Raw genomic sequence first — 17,032 nt, 5'->3', positions numbered from 1 at the left:
GTCAAGTCAGGAAGTGAACTCTTGTACCTGAAAATGAATAAATACAATGCGCTATACACGGCGCTTTTTCAAGAGCTTTGCAATTTCTCTATACCTTCCATCATAGGTAAATTTCCCAGAAAATGGTACAGACAGCGCTTTGGTGAGCGGATGGGAATCAAATCGCTTATATGTGAACATTCTCATAGGGAATCATTGTACAAGCGCTTTTAGGGTGATTTCTGAAATCGCCAGCGCTTAAAAAAAAACAAACGCCCCAGGTGTGAACAAACCCTAAAGCTTCTTATTATATACTTAGAAAGGGTGTAGCTATAACTCTAGCAGGCAAGATAATTCCTATGGGGCAGATATAGCGTCTAGGGCAAGTTCCTAATATAGTGGGTATAGAAAAGCATCAACCCCAAATATTCACATTGTATCCTGATACAATATCCAGGGGGGAAAAAAGCAATTAGGAGTTAAGATAGGGTTCACAGTAAGGGCCCGTTGCTTCTGCCTCCGTTTTCAACTTCGACGTGGCATCACATGCTGGTGCAAATACTTATCAGATTCGGATGGTTTGTCAGATTTCGGACGCAATGTCTGAAAAAATGCAGTAGGCACTACTTTTTTCCCCGTATGCGATTCAGAAGCAGCCTTGATTTGAATAGGCTGCAATGCCACATCCAAATTTGCAAGCTGGAGAATGCTGTGGAAATACAATGGAAACCGAGACTTATCATTGCGAGAAACTGGACATTTTTTGCAGGCCTTTTTCATGGTAAAACTTACGTTCCTATGTGAATTTTTGAACGCCTTTTTTTACCACATCGAAAGTCACTGAGAATTTGCATGCAATGCTGCAAGATGTAAGGATTTTGTTTGTGCTGCAAAAATGCAAACACCATATCACAAATTTTAGCAGAATTGTAATTGTCCAATGACTTTCATTAGAAGTGCACCAAATGTATTTTCACACATTAGCAATGTGCATGTAAATTTTAAATAAGTGTGAACCCTGCCTTAGGGCTGGGATCCACTAGGACCACCTTTTGTAGCAATTGCCGATCGCTAGTGATCAGCAAAGCTCTACTCGAGTAGATCCCTATGGGCTAGTCCATTTTGGGAGCGATCCCAGAGCGATCATATGAGTCAAATCACGATCTCTCTGAAAACACTTCCATGATTTGCTAAATCGCAGGTGTTTTGAGATTGCCGTAAAGCGCCTGTAGTGGGTCCTAGCCCCAAATCTGCTGTTGTGCAATCCCAAGCTGTATTTGACCATGTAAAAATGATGATACAATGTCCAGCTGAAGGGCTTTTTCAGTTTGTGTTTTCTTTTCTTTTTTTTTTTCTTAGAGCTGACTTCAGCTCGATACTTGTTTTCCTCTCATCACTATTTCACTTGACTGCATATGGATAACCAAAATACTGTTATGCAAAATCTTTCAAGACCTCAGCAAGGCACAAAAACCACTCTGCTCCAGTAATAAGGCGTGGCCAAACAAAACTTTAAAGAGACTCTGTAACAACAAAAACCTCCCCTGGGGGGTACTCACCTCGGGTGGGGGAAGCCTCCGGATCTTAATGAGGCTTCCCACGCCGTCCTCTGTCCCACGGGGGTCTCGCCGCAGCCCTCCGAACAGCCGGCGACTGTGCCGACTGTCAGTTCAATATTTACCTTTGCTGGCTCCAGCGGGGGCGCTGTGGCGACTTTCGGCACGGAAATAGACGGAAATACCCGATCTCCGTCGGGTCCGCTCTACTGCGCAGGCGCAAGTTTCCGGCGCCTGCGCAGTAGAGCGGACCCGACGGAGATCGGGTATTTCCGTCTACTTCGGCGCCGAGAGGCATCAGAGCGCCTGCGCAGGAGCCAGGAAGGTAAATATTGCGTCACGGCTGTACGGAGGGCTACAGCGAGACCCCCGAGGGACGCAGGACGGCGTGGGAAGCCTCATTAGGATCCTGAGGCTTCCCCCACCCGAGGTGAGTACCCCCCAGGGGCCGTTTTGTCGTTACAGTTCCTCTTTAAATGCATAAATAGTAATTTATTGGTTATCAAAGGGTGCAGCTGTGACTGAAAAGGCTGTCAGAAGACGATAGGTTTAGTCTTGAATTTTTGGCACACACATAAAACCCTATTTAATACAAAAACTACACATACTATATACTGTTAAATTCATACTGCCACTGCACTTACAATACGAAGCAGTTCAATTCTAGAATAACAGAATGTGGAAACGTAAACACCTCAACCAAATTTGCCTTTTAGGCCTCTTTCACAGTAGGACGGTGCGTTTCAGTGCGACGTTAAGGTCGCACAACGCGGCCCTAACGCAACGCATATAGGCTTTAACTTGGATGTTACTGTGCGTTCTTTAACACTGCGTTAAGTGTTATGACGTCTTTCTTCATGCGTCTCTTGGTGCGCCGTTTGCGTCGCACTGTGAGCAAAAAAAAAAAATGACTGAGCATGTGCAACACAAATAACGCAGCAGATCCATTGCTAAACGCACAGCATGCAGCACTTTCTAATAACGCTACACGTTACATGCAAACGCAACGTGTGCACTGTGAATGTCTCACAGACTTACTATTGCTGTGCGTTCGTCTGCGTTGAAACATTTTCTAACATGCGACTTTAACGTCGCACTGTGAAAGAGGCCTTAGAGATTTATATTTGAAAATGGTAGAGAGTTGTATGGTTCTGGCTCCCCTTTAGCTCCATAATAGCAGGGACCATATCCGTCCACTGATGTGAATTTTACATCACTGGATTGGCACAGGCCCTGTCACATCAACCCTGCTCTTCATGCAAAGGAAACACACAGGAGTATTGGTGCTGCTGCTACACTGTACATGGAGGCCTGCTATTACCGATTAGTATGGTTCCTTTATTGCAGGTGTCACTGAACACTAATGTGTAGCCACAGCCGATGTGCCACAGGTAATATATTTTAAAAGGAAACTTCAGGATCATTAAAACAGGCTTTGTGGGCCTCATTTCTCTATCTCAATATGGGCACCTATCGCAGCACTTACATTTCCCAGGTGCCACTCGCACCCAAATTGTCTGTTTTGGCTGCACATGGATGTTACACATGGAAGAGGACTATACACGGAATGGAAGGGGCAGCTGCTACACATAAAAGGGGAGCCACAACAAAATTGGCCTAGGGGTGGAACAATTTCAAACCCAGCCTTGCCCAATGGACCATAGTTTGAGGACTTCTAGATTAGCTGGCTCAGACACAGTGCTCAGTTCCTGGCTGAGAGGCAGTGTGTTTGTCTTAGTAAAGGGGGAGGAGCCAGAACAGCACCACTATGATGCAGGAACTTCCTTTGTACTTTTTGCAGGCAAGAAAATGTATCGACTGAGTGATCGGCACTGATTGATCTCTAGAAGAGGCCAATGGTGTGTTGAGGGACACCTGTACACACTTTATATTGCTGGCTGAATTTATCCATCAGGAAAGCTCAAATTTGCATGTAAAATCTTTAGTGTGATCATGGTTTAATTCCCATCAGGCTCCAGAATGTGAGTTGCTGATCACATTGTTTGTGCAGCAGCAGACACAATGCCAGAGAACAAGGATTAGCTGCGGGTCATTTAATGCTCTGAATAGAAATCATAGTTCCTGCCATCCAGAGTCAAACACAGCATCTACTTTCCAAATGCAAAGAAAGCAGCTTACAGCAACTTATCAGTAATATTCCATCGCTCTGACTGTTCTAAACTGAGGAAAGGATGACCTGGGGTGATGCACTTATTACTTCCGCATGTTCACATCTTTGATAACAACCATTTTTGCTTGTTATTGGTGACTGGTAGGGATGAGCGAGAATGCCTCAGACTTTATTGAGATAAGTTTGGCGAATGAACACTGGTTCTGCTAATTTCACGCAAATGTTTTAGCAAATTACATTAATGTCAATGGGCCAAATGTAAATATCAAAGCCCTTGTGCATGTTAGAATGACCAAAGTTGCTAGGTATGTGTAGGAGAGCAGTGGCTATGAGGGAAATATAAAGCTATTGCAAAAGACCTTGTGGCTTTTTAGGAAATGTCAATTAAGAAAGGTGACACAGGTGGGCAAATGTTTCCTGCTCTATGCCACGCCTCTGTGTCCCCTTCACGCCCGCACTCAGCCCCTCCTACCCTGTGCTGTGACCCCAGGAATCTACCGACAAGCAGCTTGTCAATAGACTTACAGGGGAAGGGGTGTCCCTTGCAGGAGAGGCACTCCTGCAAAACCCAACGTCTCTGGTGTTAGGAACTCCCCTTCCCTAGCGCACAGTGGCCAGTTCTGCCTCTACACCGCTCCTTCCATTCCTCCTCCCTGCTCTCTGTGATGAGACACACAGAGCCAGAGCCACAGCGTTGTGTGACCCCAGGATCACAGGCATTTTATTTTTTCAAAAACAAAACAGGGATTTCTGGCCACAGCAACGGCGGAGACCTGCTGTATTTGACACTACCTGATCCAGCTAGCCCCTGCAGAAGAGGTAATATGTTTTTATTTACAAAAATATTCCAGCTCGGGTTCTCTTTAAAGTGACAGCAGCCCAACAGGATTATTTGCATGCTGGAGCAATTTAAAACTGCATAAAACATGCAATCCAGGAAATGTCACTGTAAATTGTACTGTAGGAATGAAACTGCAGTGGTCTGTCACAATAAACAACTTTGCACAGCGCAAGTGCATGCAGTACCCTGTCACACAAAGTCGCAGACTAGGCCTACAATGGTGTCGCTTACATTAGATAACCTTACACAGTGCAAGTGCTGGATGCAGGCACTGCTGCAGTATACCCTGTCACACAGTCACAGACTACTAGGCCTACAATAGTGTCGCTCACAGTAGACAATGTTACACAGTGCAAGCATAGCCCACTACAGTCCCGGATTGGGGACCCCTATGTCCCGAGTTCCGCCTCCTCCCTATTATCTCCTGATTTCCTCCTCCCCCTTCCTCTCCTTTCAGCAACAGCACTGTGTGTGATTGTGGAGCTCCCGTCCTCCTGCTGCTGACCATACCCCCAGTCTGCCTCGTGTGGCTGTGTCCAGGGAGGGAGTAAGCATGTATTTTGTCTTCAGCGGCTGCTGCCTGTGTATAAGCAAGAGAGGAGAGAGCTGCTTGCAGCAACTCAGTGCTGACTGTGTCTCCCATCAGTGTAGTGCCACATCCTTTCAGGCAGCCAGTCACAGGCTGCACGGCTCTGCTGTGTAGAGCACAGACAGCATGGCTGCAGGCAGCTCTCCTCCTCTCCTTCTAGCCACACATAGGGGGACATTTATCAAGAGTGTCTGAGACAAAATATTAGTAGGTTTTTAGAAGTCCATGCAGAACTGTCTCAGAGATCCTAAGAAATCACTAAATAGTGCAGATTCCTTCTTAAACTGTTAGGAATAGGAGGAGTTAGGAAAGTCTCTCAGGCAGTGCAGTATGTGATGGAAATTGCTGTTGCTGAGGTAACAAATACATCTGCTGTATTGCATCAATGCCCAGCACTGGAAGGGTTAAGCACAGAACAGCTTCACAGAATTCAACAGGGGGAGGAGCCCTTCACAAATCATGCCTAGCCTGCACTGCTGCACTATCTGTAGAACTGTTATTGAGCGATTCTTAATCTGTGGCAAGTTAGGAATGGGTTTGCACTTTTCTTAACAGTAGTGCAGCTCTAAACTGCCACTATTATGTATGAATTAAGAATTTTCTTATTGTCATGCAGAACAGTTCCTCTGCTGGTTAGAACAGTTTAAGAAGAAAAAACTGTCCTCAGTGTTTCTTCTGCATATCATGGCTGGGGAGAGAGGGAGCAGGGAGGACACTTAGCTTAGATGGAAAGGTGGGAAGCAAGGACAGTGTGTCACTGGAAGGGATAGTGGGTACTGGGGTTAGGGGCACAGAGTACATAACAAAAGTGGGTTTGGGGGAGGGGTGAAGGACAGTCCAGTATGAGATATTATTAGGAGAGAGGAGGTGAGTAGGAGTTAGCACCTACTACCCACAGCTGCTTAGCCTCCAAATGCTGCTTATTTTAATATTCTATTGCTTATTTTAATGTAAATTATAAAAATGTCTCTTGCTCTTTGGGGTTGTTTCACACTGCAGGTGATCCCATGGTGTTTGCCCTGTGATTGCTGGGGATTGCTAGTACAGTGGCTCCCTATGGGAGCATTCAGACTGCAGTGTGCAGTGTTTGCTATCCCTAAGCACTGCATGCAGCTCTCTGGGAGTGATCGTGAAAAATCGAGGGAAAAAGTAAAAATCTGTAAAACAGTCCTTGAACTCTTTGCTGGATGCAGTATACCGGGTCACACAAAGCCACACAAAGTCACAGGCTACTAGGACAGAGAGCCCTGCAATGCTTCTTCACTGCCCATGAATCTGTCCCTCAATAGTTCAGACCCCCATAAGCTTCTCTCCTAGCTCTGACTACCATGACAATTGGCATAGGAATGAGGAATATTATAGCATGTCAGTGTTAAATATATTATATCTGTTAACCACAGCTGCTTGCACAATGCTTTTCTGAAGATGACAGAGATGGATATTATTTGTTTTACTGACATACATGACAGTGAATGTTGCATTTGCTTGAGGCCCACATATTTGTGACGCTCTCACTGACTGATCAGTCCTGTCAGGACAGAATACCATCAGAGGTATGCACTAAAATATGCTTTACTTTACTTCTCATTTGTTAAACTAGCAAAAGAAGGATTAATGGGAGAGCTCCTGAAATCTGTCACCCACAATCACTGAACATCCTGATGACTCTGGAGTACAGCTACCTTTAGGATTTGTCTGATCACAATGAAGCAGTCAGACGCAGAGATTTGGGCTGATTACGTTGTTTCCTGATCTGACGACAAAGGATTAGACATTCTACCAGGTTGTTTTTGCTGTCTGCACTCTGCAGTAAGAAATCACTTCCCTTCCAGTTCCTGTGACATCAAAGGCTTGGAATTAAAGGATACCAAAACTGAAAAGATTAGGAGAAATGGGGGGAGCTCAGTCCCCCTCCTTTTGTAACTAAATGCCCCCCAGCAGCCTCTTCTAGGTCACCTAGGTCACCAGAGTCGGGCATCAGTGCGCAGACACTGGCTTGGCTGTGTGCATCCTACAGCACGTGACTGCAGCCGGGAGCGCTCTGCACATGATGTAATTGTGATGTCATGCGCAGAGCACTCCCGGGTACGGTTGCGCTCTGTAGGACACACGCAGCTGGGCCAGCACCTGCGCACGGATGCCCAACTCCGGCGATCTGGAAGGGCTGCTGGGGGGAGAGGGGAGCTACTAGAGGGGGACAGAAGAGATTGGGGGGAGTGGTGGCCATCAGGACACCTCCCAGTACATGCCCGACTCCGCACTGATGCCCGACTCCGGTGAGCCAGAAGAGGCTGCCGGGGGGCATTTAGCTACAAAAGGAGAGGGACAGAAGAGAAAGGGGGGAGCGATGGCCAACAGGAGTGCTCCCCATACATGCCTGCTCCCCCCATTTCTCCTAATCTTTTCAGCTCTGGTATCCTTTAAAGCCATGACCACACAATGTAAACAAATGAGTGACAAAATGAGTTAACCCTTCACACACTCCCATGCAAATGCTCTCATGCAAATACACACTGCAAACAAACCATCCAGGCACCAACTGAAGTGAGAGTGATATGGAGGCTGCTATATTTATTTCCTTTTAAACAATACCAGTTACCTGGTTGTCTTGCTGATCTATTTGGCTGAACAACACCAGAATCCAGCATGCAGATAATCTTATCAAATCTGACAATAATGTCAGAAACCCCTGATCTGCAAATGCTTGTTTGGGGCCTATAGCTAAAAGACAACTTTACTTACGGTAACGTCTTTTCCAGTAGTCAGAAGGACAGCACCCCTGGTGAGACTTGTCTCCCTCCCAATCGTGGACAGGAACTGCAAAAGAAAAGATTTGCATAACAAATTGGCAGCCATACATAAGCCACTATCTTACCACCAGTAACTCAGTTAATATAATAGATGACACGGACCGCATAGATGCTCACTTACATAATTATTATTCCACCCAAAAGAAGGGCGGGTTGCAGGGGTGCTGTCCTTCTGACTACTGGAAAAGACGTTACCGTAAGTAAAGTTGTCTTTCCCAGAACGTCATTGGACAGCACCCCTGGTGAGACGATGTACAAGATATAGGATCTAGGGAGGGACCACTGCCTGCAGCACCTTCCTTCCAAATGATAAGTCTGCTGCAGCCGAGATGTTTAGGCGATAATGTTTCACAAAAGTGTTCTGACTTGACCAGGTAGCAGCTCTGCATATCTGTTCTATAGATGCCCCTGCCCTCTCTGCCCAGGAGGTTGATATTGCTCTTGTAGAATGAGCTCTGATTGGAGAGATTAAATGCTTTCCTTGAACCTGATATGCTGATGTGATAGCCTGTTTTATCCATCGTGCCAGCGTTGCTTTGGAAGCTTTGTTGCCTCTTTGTTTTCCAGCAAAAAGGGTGAACATTGCGTCAGTTTTCCTCCAGGAACTTGTTCTTTCCATGTAGTGTATAAGACATCTCCTTACGTCAAGGGAATGGAGTCTCCTTTCCTTTTCATTACTAGGATTCTCGCAAAAGGAGGGTAGGAAGATCTCCTGATTTCTGTGAAAAGAGGAAACTACCTTGGGTAGAAAGGCTGCATCAGGACGTAATGTTATTCTATCCTCTGAAATGGTGCAATAAGGCTCTCTAATGGATAGTGATTGCAATTCACCAATTCTCCTGGCTGAAGTAATTGCCAGCAGGAAAATGGTCTTTAAGGTAAGAAATTTTTTCCGAAATTTGCGCTAATGGCTCAAACGGAGCCTCACACAAACCCTGTAAAACAATGTTTAAATCCCAAGCAGGTACTTTTGTTTTAATTGCTGGCTTAAGTCTCTTTAAAGCCTGAAAAAAACGTACAATTAGATTTTCTTCTGCCAGTCGTTTTTCTAAAAACACACTAAGAGCAGATACCTGTACTTTCAGGGTGCTGATACTAAGACCTTTCTTATAACCACACTGAAGAAATTCCAATACGGATTTGAGAGATGAATTGTTAAAGGATCTTTCCCTACACCAATCGTTAAATATTCTCCAGGCTTTCTGGTATATTTCTCGAGTCACTTTTTTTCTACTCTGTATCAAAGTTTCTGATAGTTCATCTGAAAACCCTTTGGACTTCAGGATGCCCCATTCAGGTTCCAAGCTGAAAGGTGAAGCATGTGTAAGTTCGGATGCCATACTGGACCCTGAGATAGCAAGTGTGGCAGAGGAGGAAATATTATCGGATCTGTTACTGCTAGTGCCCTCAGTGACGTGAACCATGGTTTTTTTGGCCACAGTGGAGCTATTAAGATTACTCGAGCCTTGTCCTGTATAATCTTCTTTATCACTCGTGCTAGCAACGGAACTGGAGGAAATGCATACATCATTACTTCCCCCCAATTGATCGAGAAGGCATCTACTTTCCATGGTAGATCTTCTGGAAACAGGGCACAAAATTGTTGGCATTTCGTATTCACTTTCCTTGCAAACAAGTCTATTTTTGGGCAGCCCCATTGTAACGTCACCTGCTGGAATATTTCCTGATCTAATGACCATTCGTTCGCATCCAACCTCTTCCTGCTGAGGTAGTCTGCCAGTTGGTTTGAGGTTCCTTTTAAGTGTGTCGCTGTTAAGGATGAGAGATTCCTTTCTGACCAAAATAGGATCCTCTTCGTCTTTTCCCATAAGGATTGACTCCTCGTACCCCCTTGTCTGTTTAGGAAAGCCACCACACTCTGATTGTCTGTCCTTATCCTCACATGAGACTTCTTGATTTGGGGCCCGAAATGTAGTAAAGCTTGCCACACTGCTTGCAGTTCTCTGTTGTTTGATGACTGTGAACTGATCGTCATACTCCAGGCTCCCTGGGCCGGTTGAGAATTGAAGTGGGCTCCCCAACCCCATAAACTGGCGTCGGTTGTAATTGTATTCTGATGAGGAAAACTCCACAGACGACCTGGAGATAGATGATCCAGCTGTTTCCACCAAAGCAGAGAAGCCTTTATACTCTGTGGAATGACGATTTTCTTGTCCAGTGACGTCATAGACCTGTTCCAAGATTTTAGTATCCACATCTGTAAGAATCTTGCATGGAACTGCCCCCACTGGATTGCCGGAAAGGAAGAAGTTAGAAGACCTAGAAGTGCCATGGCCTTTCTTAGCGATATGCTTCTCAATTTCTGAAACGAGAGAACATTGTCAATAATAGCACTGATCTTCCTATCAGGTAACAACAATTTTTCATTTCTAGTAGAAATAATGAAACCCAAAAACTCTAAGGATTGGAAAGGAACTAGGGCAGACTTTTCCCAATTAATCAACCAACCCAAATCCTGGAAGAAGCTCAAAGTTGTAGTTATCTGATCAAAAACGGATTTCTCAGAAGACCCCCATGATAAAAAATCATCAAGGTAACCGACAATATTAATCTGTTTTAACCTGAGAAGGGCTAGTACCTCAGACATAACCTTGGTGAATAGCCATGGAGCTGAAGATAATCCGAAAGGTAAGGCATTAAACTGAAAATGTCTCACCTCTCCTTCCATCCACACGGCGAACCTTAGGTATTGTTGGCAGGACAAATGGATTGGCAGATGAAGATATGCATCCTTCAGGTCTAGAGATGCCAAGAAGTCGTCTTTCTGTAAGAGATGAACTACAGATCGGATATTGTCCATCCTGAACTTTCTGTATTTGACCCTCAGATTTAGTTTCTTTAGATTTAGAATAAATCGATAGGTTCCCTGAGGTTTCCTCACCAGGAAGACTGGAGAGTAGAATCCCTGTTCTTTTTGGCATGCTGGAACCCGGCGAATTACCCTTTTCTGAAGAAGTGACCTTATTTCTGATTGAAGGGCTATTCTTAAAGATGGGTCTTTTGGACAAGGGGTTAGGACAAAATTTTGAGGGGGAGGCTGCTCGAACTCTATTTTGTAACCTTCTAATATTATATTCAGTAACCACTGATTGCTGAAGAGTTGTTGCCATTTTTCGAAATAGTTGGTGACTCTCCCCCCCACTGGAATGATGGCGTCATTGCTTGTTTGTCTTTTTGGTATTAGTAGAGGTATTGGGGGGTCTTTGTTGTCTATAAGGGGCCCATCTTCTACCCCTGGAAGATTTGTTATCCGCTTCATTTTTGGCGGGGGCCCGAAATGGCCGCTTATTTTGAAAAGGGCGCTTCCTTGGGAAATTCTTCTTATTATCCGCCGTACGATCTAGTGTATCGTCCAGCTTTGAACCGAACAGCAGATTACCTTCACAGGGGATACCACAAAGCTTAGATTTTGAGGAAGTATCCCCATTCCAGGTCTTAACCCATACTCCCCTTCTAGCCGAGTTGACTAGCGCCGTGGTTCGGGCTGCCAACTTTACTGTATCATCTGCCGCATCAACTATGTAATTTGAGGCATTCGTAATTTTTGGGAAGTCATTCAGAATTTCTTCCCTAGAAACTCCATTAGCAATCTTAAATTGCAGGTCTGATAGCCAAGTTTTCAGAGAACGACTAACTGCTGTTGATGCCACAGCCGGTTTGAAAGTTAATGAAGCCGACTCCCAAGCCCTACGCAAAACATTATCCATTTTTTTGTCTATTGGATCTTTTAGGTTACCAAAATCTTCAAACAACAGGTCTGATTTTCTTGACACCCTGGAAAAGGAAGGATCCAGCTTTGGCGGAGGACCCCAACAAGCCTGATCATCCGGGGCAAAAGGGTAGCGCTTAGATAAAGATTTGGGCCAAAAGGCCCTTTTCTCAGGATTTTCCCATTCTTTCTTAATCATAGATTTAAGAGTAGAATGGACCGGAATGAATCTAGATTGGGGGTCCGCCAAACTTTCATACATCTGATCCAGGGGTGTCAGGGGTTTTTGCTCTGATCTAATACCCATTGTTTCATGCATGGAGGTTAGGAGATCTTTCATTAAATCTGGGGAAAAAGCAAATTTCTGTGATTTCTCAGCTTTTTCTATTTCTTCACCCTCAGATATCTCTTCTAATGCAGATATTTCCCCCTCAGAGAGTTCCGAGCCCTCTATATCACTCTCCCTACTTCTCCTAGCCTGCACAGGAATACGTGCCGCCGGAGTAGGAGAAGACCCAGTATTGATAGGTATAACAGCAGCGTCACTGCTAGGGCCAGGAACATCAGCAGGGTTGGGGGCTACAGCTTGAGAAGAAATAGCAGAATCCTTAATTTCTTTGATTGCTGAAGACATTTCCGCCCGCATCCAACCCATCAGATCTTTAAATATGACAGGGGATTCATCTTTAACCAGTTTATTTGTGCAATCCTGGCACAACTTTTTAGAGGATGAGGATGACAAGCGAGTGGAGCAAATGGCACATTTCTTCGCAGATTTGCTAGATCCACTTGATGCATGCTGACCCTTGTCAGTTTTATCATGTTTTTCAGGCTTTTCATGTTTTTCAGGCTAAAAAACATAATAATAAGCCAACCATTAGCACCCTCTCTAGTACACACATATATATATATACACACTGCATATCTATATTTCCATTGTACTTGCCAGAGAGGTATCTTGGGCTGGCCTGGCAGACTGCGCAGGAGCTGACCCAGAAGCGTCCTCCATGCTCACATAAACCACCAGAGTGAGACAGGGAAAAGGATTAAATCCAGAATCACATGAACAATAGGGCTCAGCTGACTAGCCCATTAGCATAATTAATTTGCATAGTCCCCCGTCGCGGCACCTGCCGCTTAATAGATATGCATAATTACCTCGTATTTCCGCAGCCCCTGCCGCGCTATTCGCTAATTACCTCAGCGAATCAGCTGATGCTGATTCGCAATCACCTCCGCGGCCCCTGCCGCCCGATCAGAGTCACGCCGGACGCCGTGCGTGACAACTTCCGGGTTGACCCGGAAGTATCTTGGTCTGAAAGCGCGCCTGCGCTATATCTCTGCTGCCTCATACGGAGAAGCCTCCTCCACGCTGCAGGGCTCCGACTGTCCACTGTACAGCATGCCTGGAGCCCTGAAAGACGTTGCCCCCGACCATCTGTCATGGATAGCATCCTGGAGACCTCTCCTCTGCATTCCCGTCCGGGACAGGAAACTGAACTGAGTTACTGGTGGTAAGATAGTGGCTTATGTATGGCTGCCAATTTGTTATGCAAATCTTTTCTTTTGCAGTTCCTGTCCACGATTGGGAGGGAGACAAGTCTCACCAGGGGTGCTGTCCAATGACGTTCTGGGAAAGTAAGGTTCAGCAGGCTAGCCAGGCAAATGGTATTGCTTAAAAGGAAATAAATATGGCAACCTCCATATCCCTCTCACCTCCCTGGCGTTTTGATTCGCGCGGCCGTGGGAAGGTTTTTTTTAACCTAATTTTTTTTTTTAATCATGTAGCTAGCCTAGCGCTAGCTACATAATTCTCCCCTCCCTGTGGCGTCCGCCCATCCCCTCAGATCACTCCCATCAGGAAATCCCGTTCAGAAAGGGATTTCATGCAGTGCTTCCCCCGTCACCATGGCAACAAACGGAATGACGTCATCGACGTCGTGACGTCACAGGGAGTCCCGATCCACCCCATAGCGCAGCCTGGCGGCGATTGGCCAGGCTGCGCAGGGGGGGGCCTCTTTCGTGTCAGGTATCGGCAGATCGGCGGTGATCGGAGAAACACGCAGCTAGCAAAGTGCTAGCTGCATGTTTCAAAAAAAAAAAAAAATCGGCCCACCAGGGCCTGAGCAGTGCCCTCCAGCGTTACTGGATGAGCTGAGCTCGTCCGTAACGCTAAGGAGGTTAAGTTGTCCTTTAAGTTGGGTTCTTTGTTAGCACAAAAAATTGCATTATTTTGCGTAGTCACATACGCCGTGCAGAGGCTGAGGCTTCCCAGAGTTCATGTGTCCTAACTCTGGCCCTATAGCATGCATAACTCAAGCACACAGTGCATCCGAAAATGAGTGACAGAAGTGAAAACTTAAAAGCTCAACCTCATCATTACACCCACTAAAAGTTTTTTTTTCCTTTTGTCAATTTTTTTTTAAGTTCTCCTTTGTAGGTGATGCGTTTTATCCACTTCCTGTGTGGACAAGAAGTAAGAAAAATTCCTTTTATACTCTGACAAGATTAAACTAAGTTTTGGGCAGAGTGAAACTTAGGTTCCTAAGCAAGTTTTATCATTGTTATAATTTTTTAGCTGCACATCAGAAAGTTGATCAGTAGTTCTTAAAGGACAACTGAAGTGAGAGGGATATGGAGGCTGCCATATTTATTTCCATCTAACCAATGCCAGCTGCCAGGCCCTCCTGCTGATCATCTGCCTCTAATACTATTAGCCATAGACCCTGAACAAGCATGCATCAGATCAGGTGTTTCTGACATTAATGTCAGATCTGACAAGACTAGCTGCATGCTTGTTTCTGGTGTTATTCAGATACTACTGCAGAGAAATAGACCAGCAGGGCTGCCAGGCAACTGGTATTGATTCAAAGGAAATAAATATGGCAGCCTCCATATACCTCTTACTTCAGTTCAACTTTACATTTCTAAGCTGCAGAGGTTAGTAGTAGGGACAATTATGCAGCATTTAACCTAAATGTCCTCTACCTTCAGTTTAATGGGACGTGTCAGTAACATGCAATCAAAAATGCAGATTATCATTACAAAACAAATACGCAATCAGGAATGGTTGTTAGAAAAGCGATTAAGAAATTTTGGTTAGGTCAATAAAATGGTATGAGCCCAGCCCAGATTTCTCTACCCAGCCAAGCCTGCAGATGTCATTTGTGACGCTTGTCTGACAATAGTGCTGTTGCTATATATACTCAGATCCGGACATATTTTCTGACCTGTCATGCACCAGTACAGAGATAATTTAGGGCAAAATACAAAACTCAAAACTATTTGTAGTGTATCTGATTTTCAATATTTCAAAGCTGCAACTGGAAAATGTAATGTACTGTGAAACAAAACCTGCAGCAGCAAGTGAATCCAAGATCCTTGTGTTTTTGTTTTTGGCAGATAGGTACCGTATTATTCCGGCGTATAAGACAACTGGGCGTATAAGACGACCTCCCAACTTTTCCAGTTAAAATATAGAGTTTGGGATATACTCGCCGTATAAGACTACCCCTCTTCCAACGTACATCAAATAAAAATGTAAAAAAGCATATACTGGTGCTATGTATGAACAGATACTGGTGCTGTACTGTATGTGGTACTCAGTACATAACAGTATACAGATGATTGACTGGTTGGATTGATCAACTCTCCCTCTCCCTAAGTGGATTGGTCAGCTATCCTTGTCTACCTGTTTATCAGAGCAGTATGGAAGAATAGATTGTGCTGTGCCCATAAAACACGCCTCTTTCATGCTTCTGGCCCACCCCTATTTGCCTCCTTCTCTGCCTCTCAGATCTCGCACATATGCGCCTGCGCTGCTTCACTACAGTCCTCAGCAGCGAGATCTGAGGGTCGGTAACAGGATTGGACGTATCACTCGACATCAATGACACCCAGCGTATAAGACGACCCCTGACTTTTCAGAAGATTTTCAAGGGTTAAAAAGTAGTCGTATACACCAGAATATACAGTATTATTTATTAGAAAACTATGACATTTCAACAGATCTGTTGGCATTTGAGCTCAGTATTTGGTGTGTCCCATTACATATCCTTCCTCTCCTGTGCAAATACCACTTGTAACTGTCCTCGGATCCTTGAAAGACTTTAAGAACATACCGCTGGTACAAAAATAACTTTCTTTATTGGTAACATCATCAGGATAGGGAATCAGGAATAAAGATGATCACAGTTTTAGTAATATTGGTGGCTGAACATGGTAGAATGTGATCTTAGCAGTTTCAAGTGGTAGAAAGCGATTTCAAGCATAGAAAGCGTAGAAAGCGGTAGAACTAGGGGCAAACATACAAAACAGTATTCAGTATAGACTCTAACATATAACCACTAACATTGTCATTAGCAGCATGAATCAGTACACATAAAACAAGATAGCTCACCTATTTTGGCCTCATAGGATCTTAAGGGCAGTTTCTCTGCTCTGTCTCTCTCATAAGCTCTGAAGATTCTGTCTGTAAGATGGCTGCTGGCATGTCTGGATAGAAGATTCTAGAAGATCTCAGAGTGAGGCTGGGTTCTGATTGGACTAGAGTGTCAGGTGACTGGAATACTCAGATTAACCCTGTAATGTCCTGTGCTTAGCTAGCTATTATAGCTGATGCTGCAGGCTGTTACTCGATACACAAATAAACTTTAACAACAGGCTAACTTTTCTGTTTATCATACAACAGACCTATATAGGTGTATATATTGTTCTGTACAGAAAACTAGCATTAAATTTCTATCAACTTCTCTTATTAGCAGTGACTATGAATTATGCTGTTCAGATGTTTGATTGGCTTGGGCGGGCAGCTACACTCCCACCAAATTACCTCTAATTTATGCTTTAATTGTTGAGTTGGGTTGCATAAATTAAGGGAATTTTACTTCTTCCTTTTTGCTAGGCATTTTGGAATGTCCTTTATTATTCTCGATAAGTACAACCAGTTTTTGGATAGGACGTTCTAGTATGAGTGGAGTGGTGAGACGTTCTCCTCTCTTACTTAATTTGGAATCTCCCATCTGTAATTTCACTCTTCTCACCATTCCATCTTTGTCTTTCTGGACTTCAAGAACTTTAGCAATTCTCCATCGATTTCTGGGTATGTCCTCTTCTTTGACCATCACTATGTCGTTTATTTGAACATTTCTCCTAGGAGTATGCCATTGTTGGTCCTTGGCTGTTGTGTTTAAGGCTTGAATGACTTTCACTTCAGGATCACACATTGATAGCTCTAGGAAACCTTTCTTGGGTACTATTTTCCTCTCCCATAGGAACTTTGGGCCTATGAACCAGTTTGAGTCCTTCATTTCTGAAACTTTAAGACCTCTTGAAGCATGATCAGCTGGGTTCTTTTCTGACTCAATGTAGTACCACTGGTCTGGATTAGTAATTTC

General features: G+C 44.5%; 1 long non-coding RNA gene across 1 annotated transcript; it reads right to left on the bottom strand.

Moving 5' to 3' along the window:
- Positions 1-15,763: 15,763 nt before the first annotated feature.
- Positions 15,764-16,173, bottom strand: LOC137544228 (uncharacterized). The gene is made up of 2 exons (XR_011025787.1): positions 16,036-16,173; positions 15,764-15,930 (listed from the first exon to the last, which is right to left on the bottom strand). It is a non-coding gene; the product is annotated as an uncharacterized lncRNA (long non-coding RNA).
- Between the last annotated feature and the right edge of the window lie 859 nt (positions 16,174-17,032).

This window comes from Hyperolius riggenbachi, chromosome 2 (assembly GCF_040937935.1).
Source record: "Hyperolius riggenbachi isolate aHypRig1 chromosome 2, aHypRig1.pri, whole genome shotgun sequence".
In the NCBI taxonomy this organism is placed as follows: Eukaryota; Metazoa; Chordata; class Amphibia; order Anura; family Hyperoliidae; genus Hyperolius; species Hyperolius riggenbachi.
This window is presented reverse-complemented; position numbering and strand designations above follow the sequence as displayed.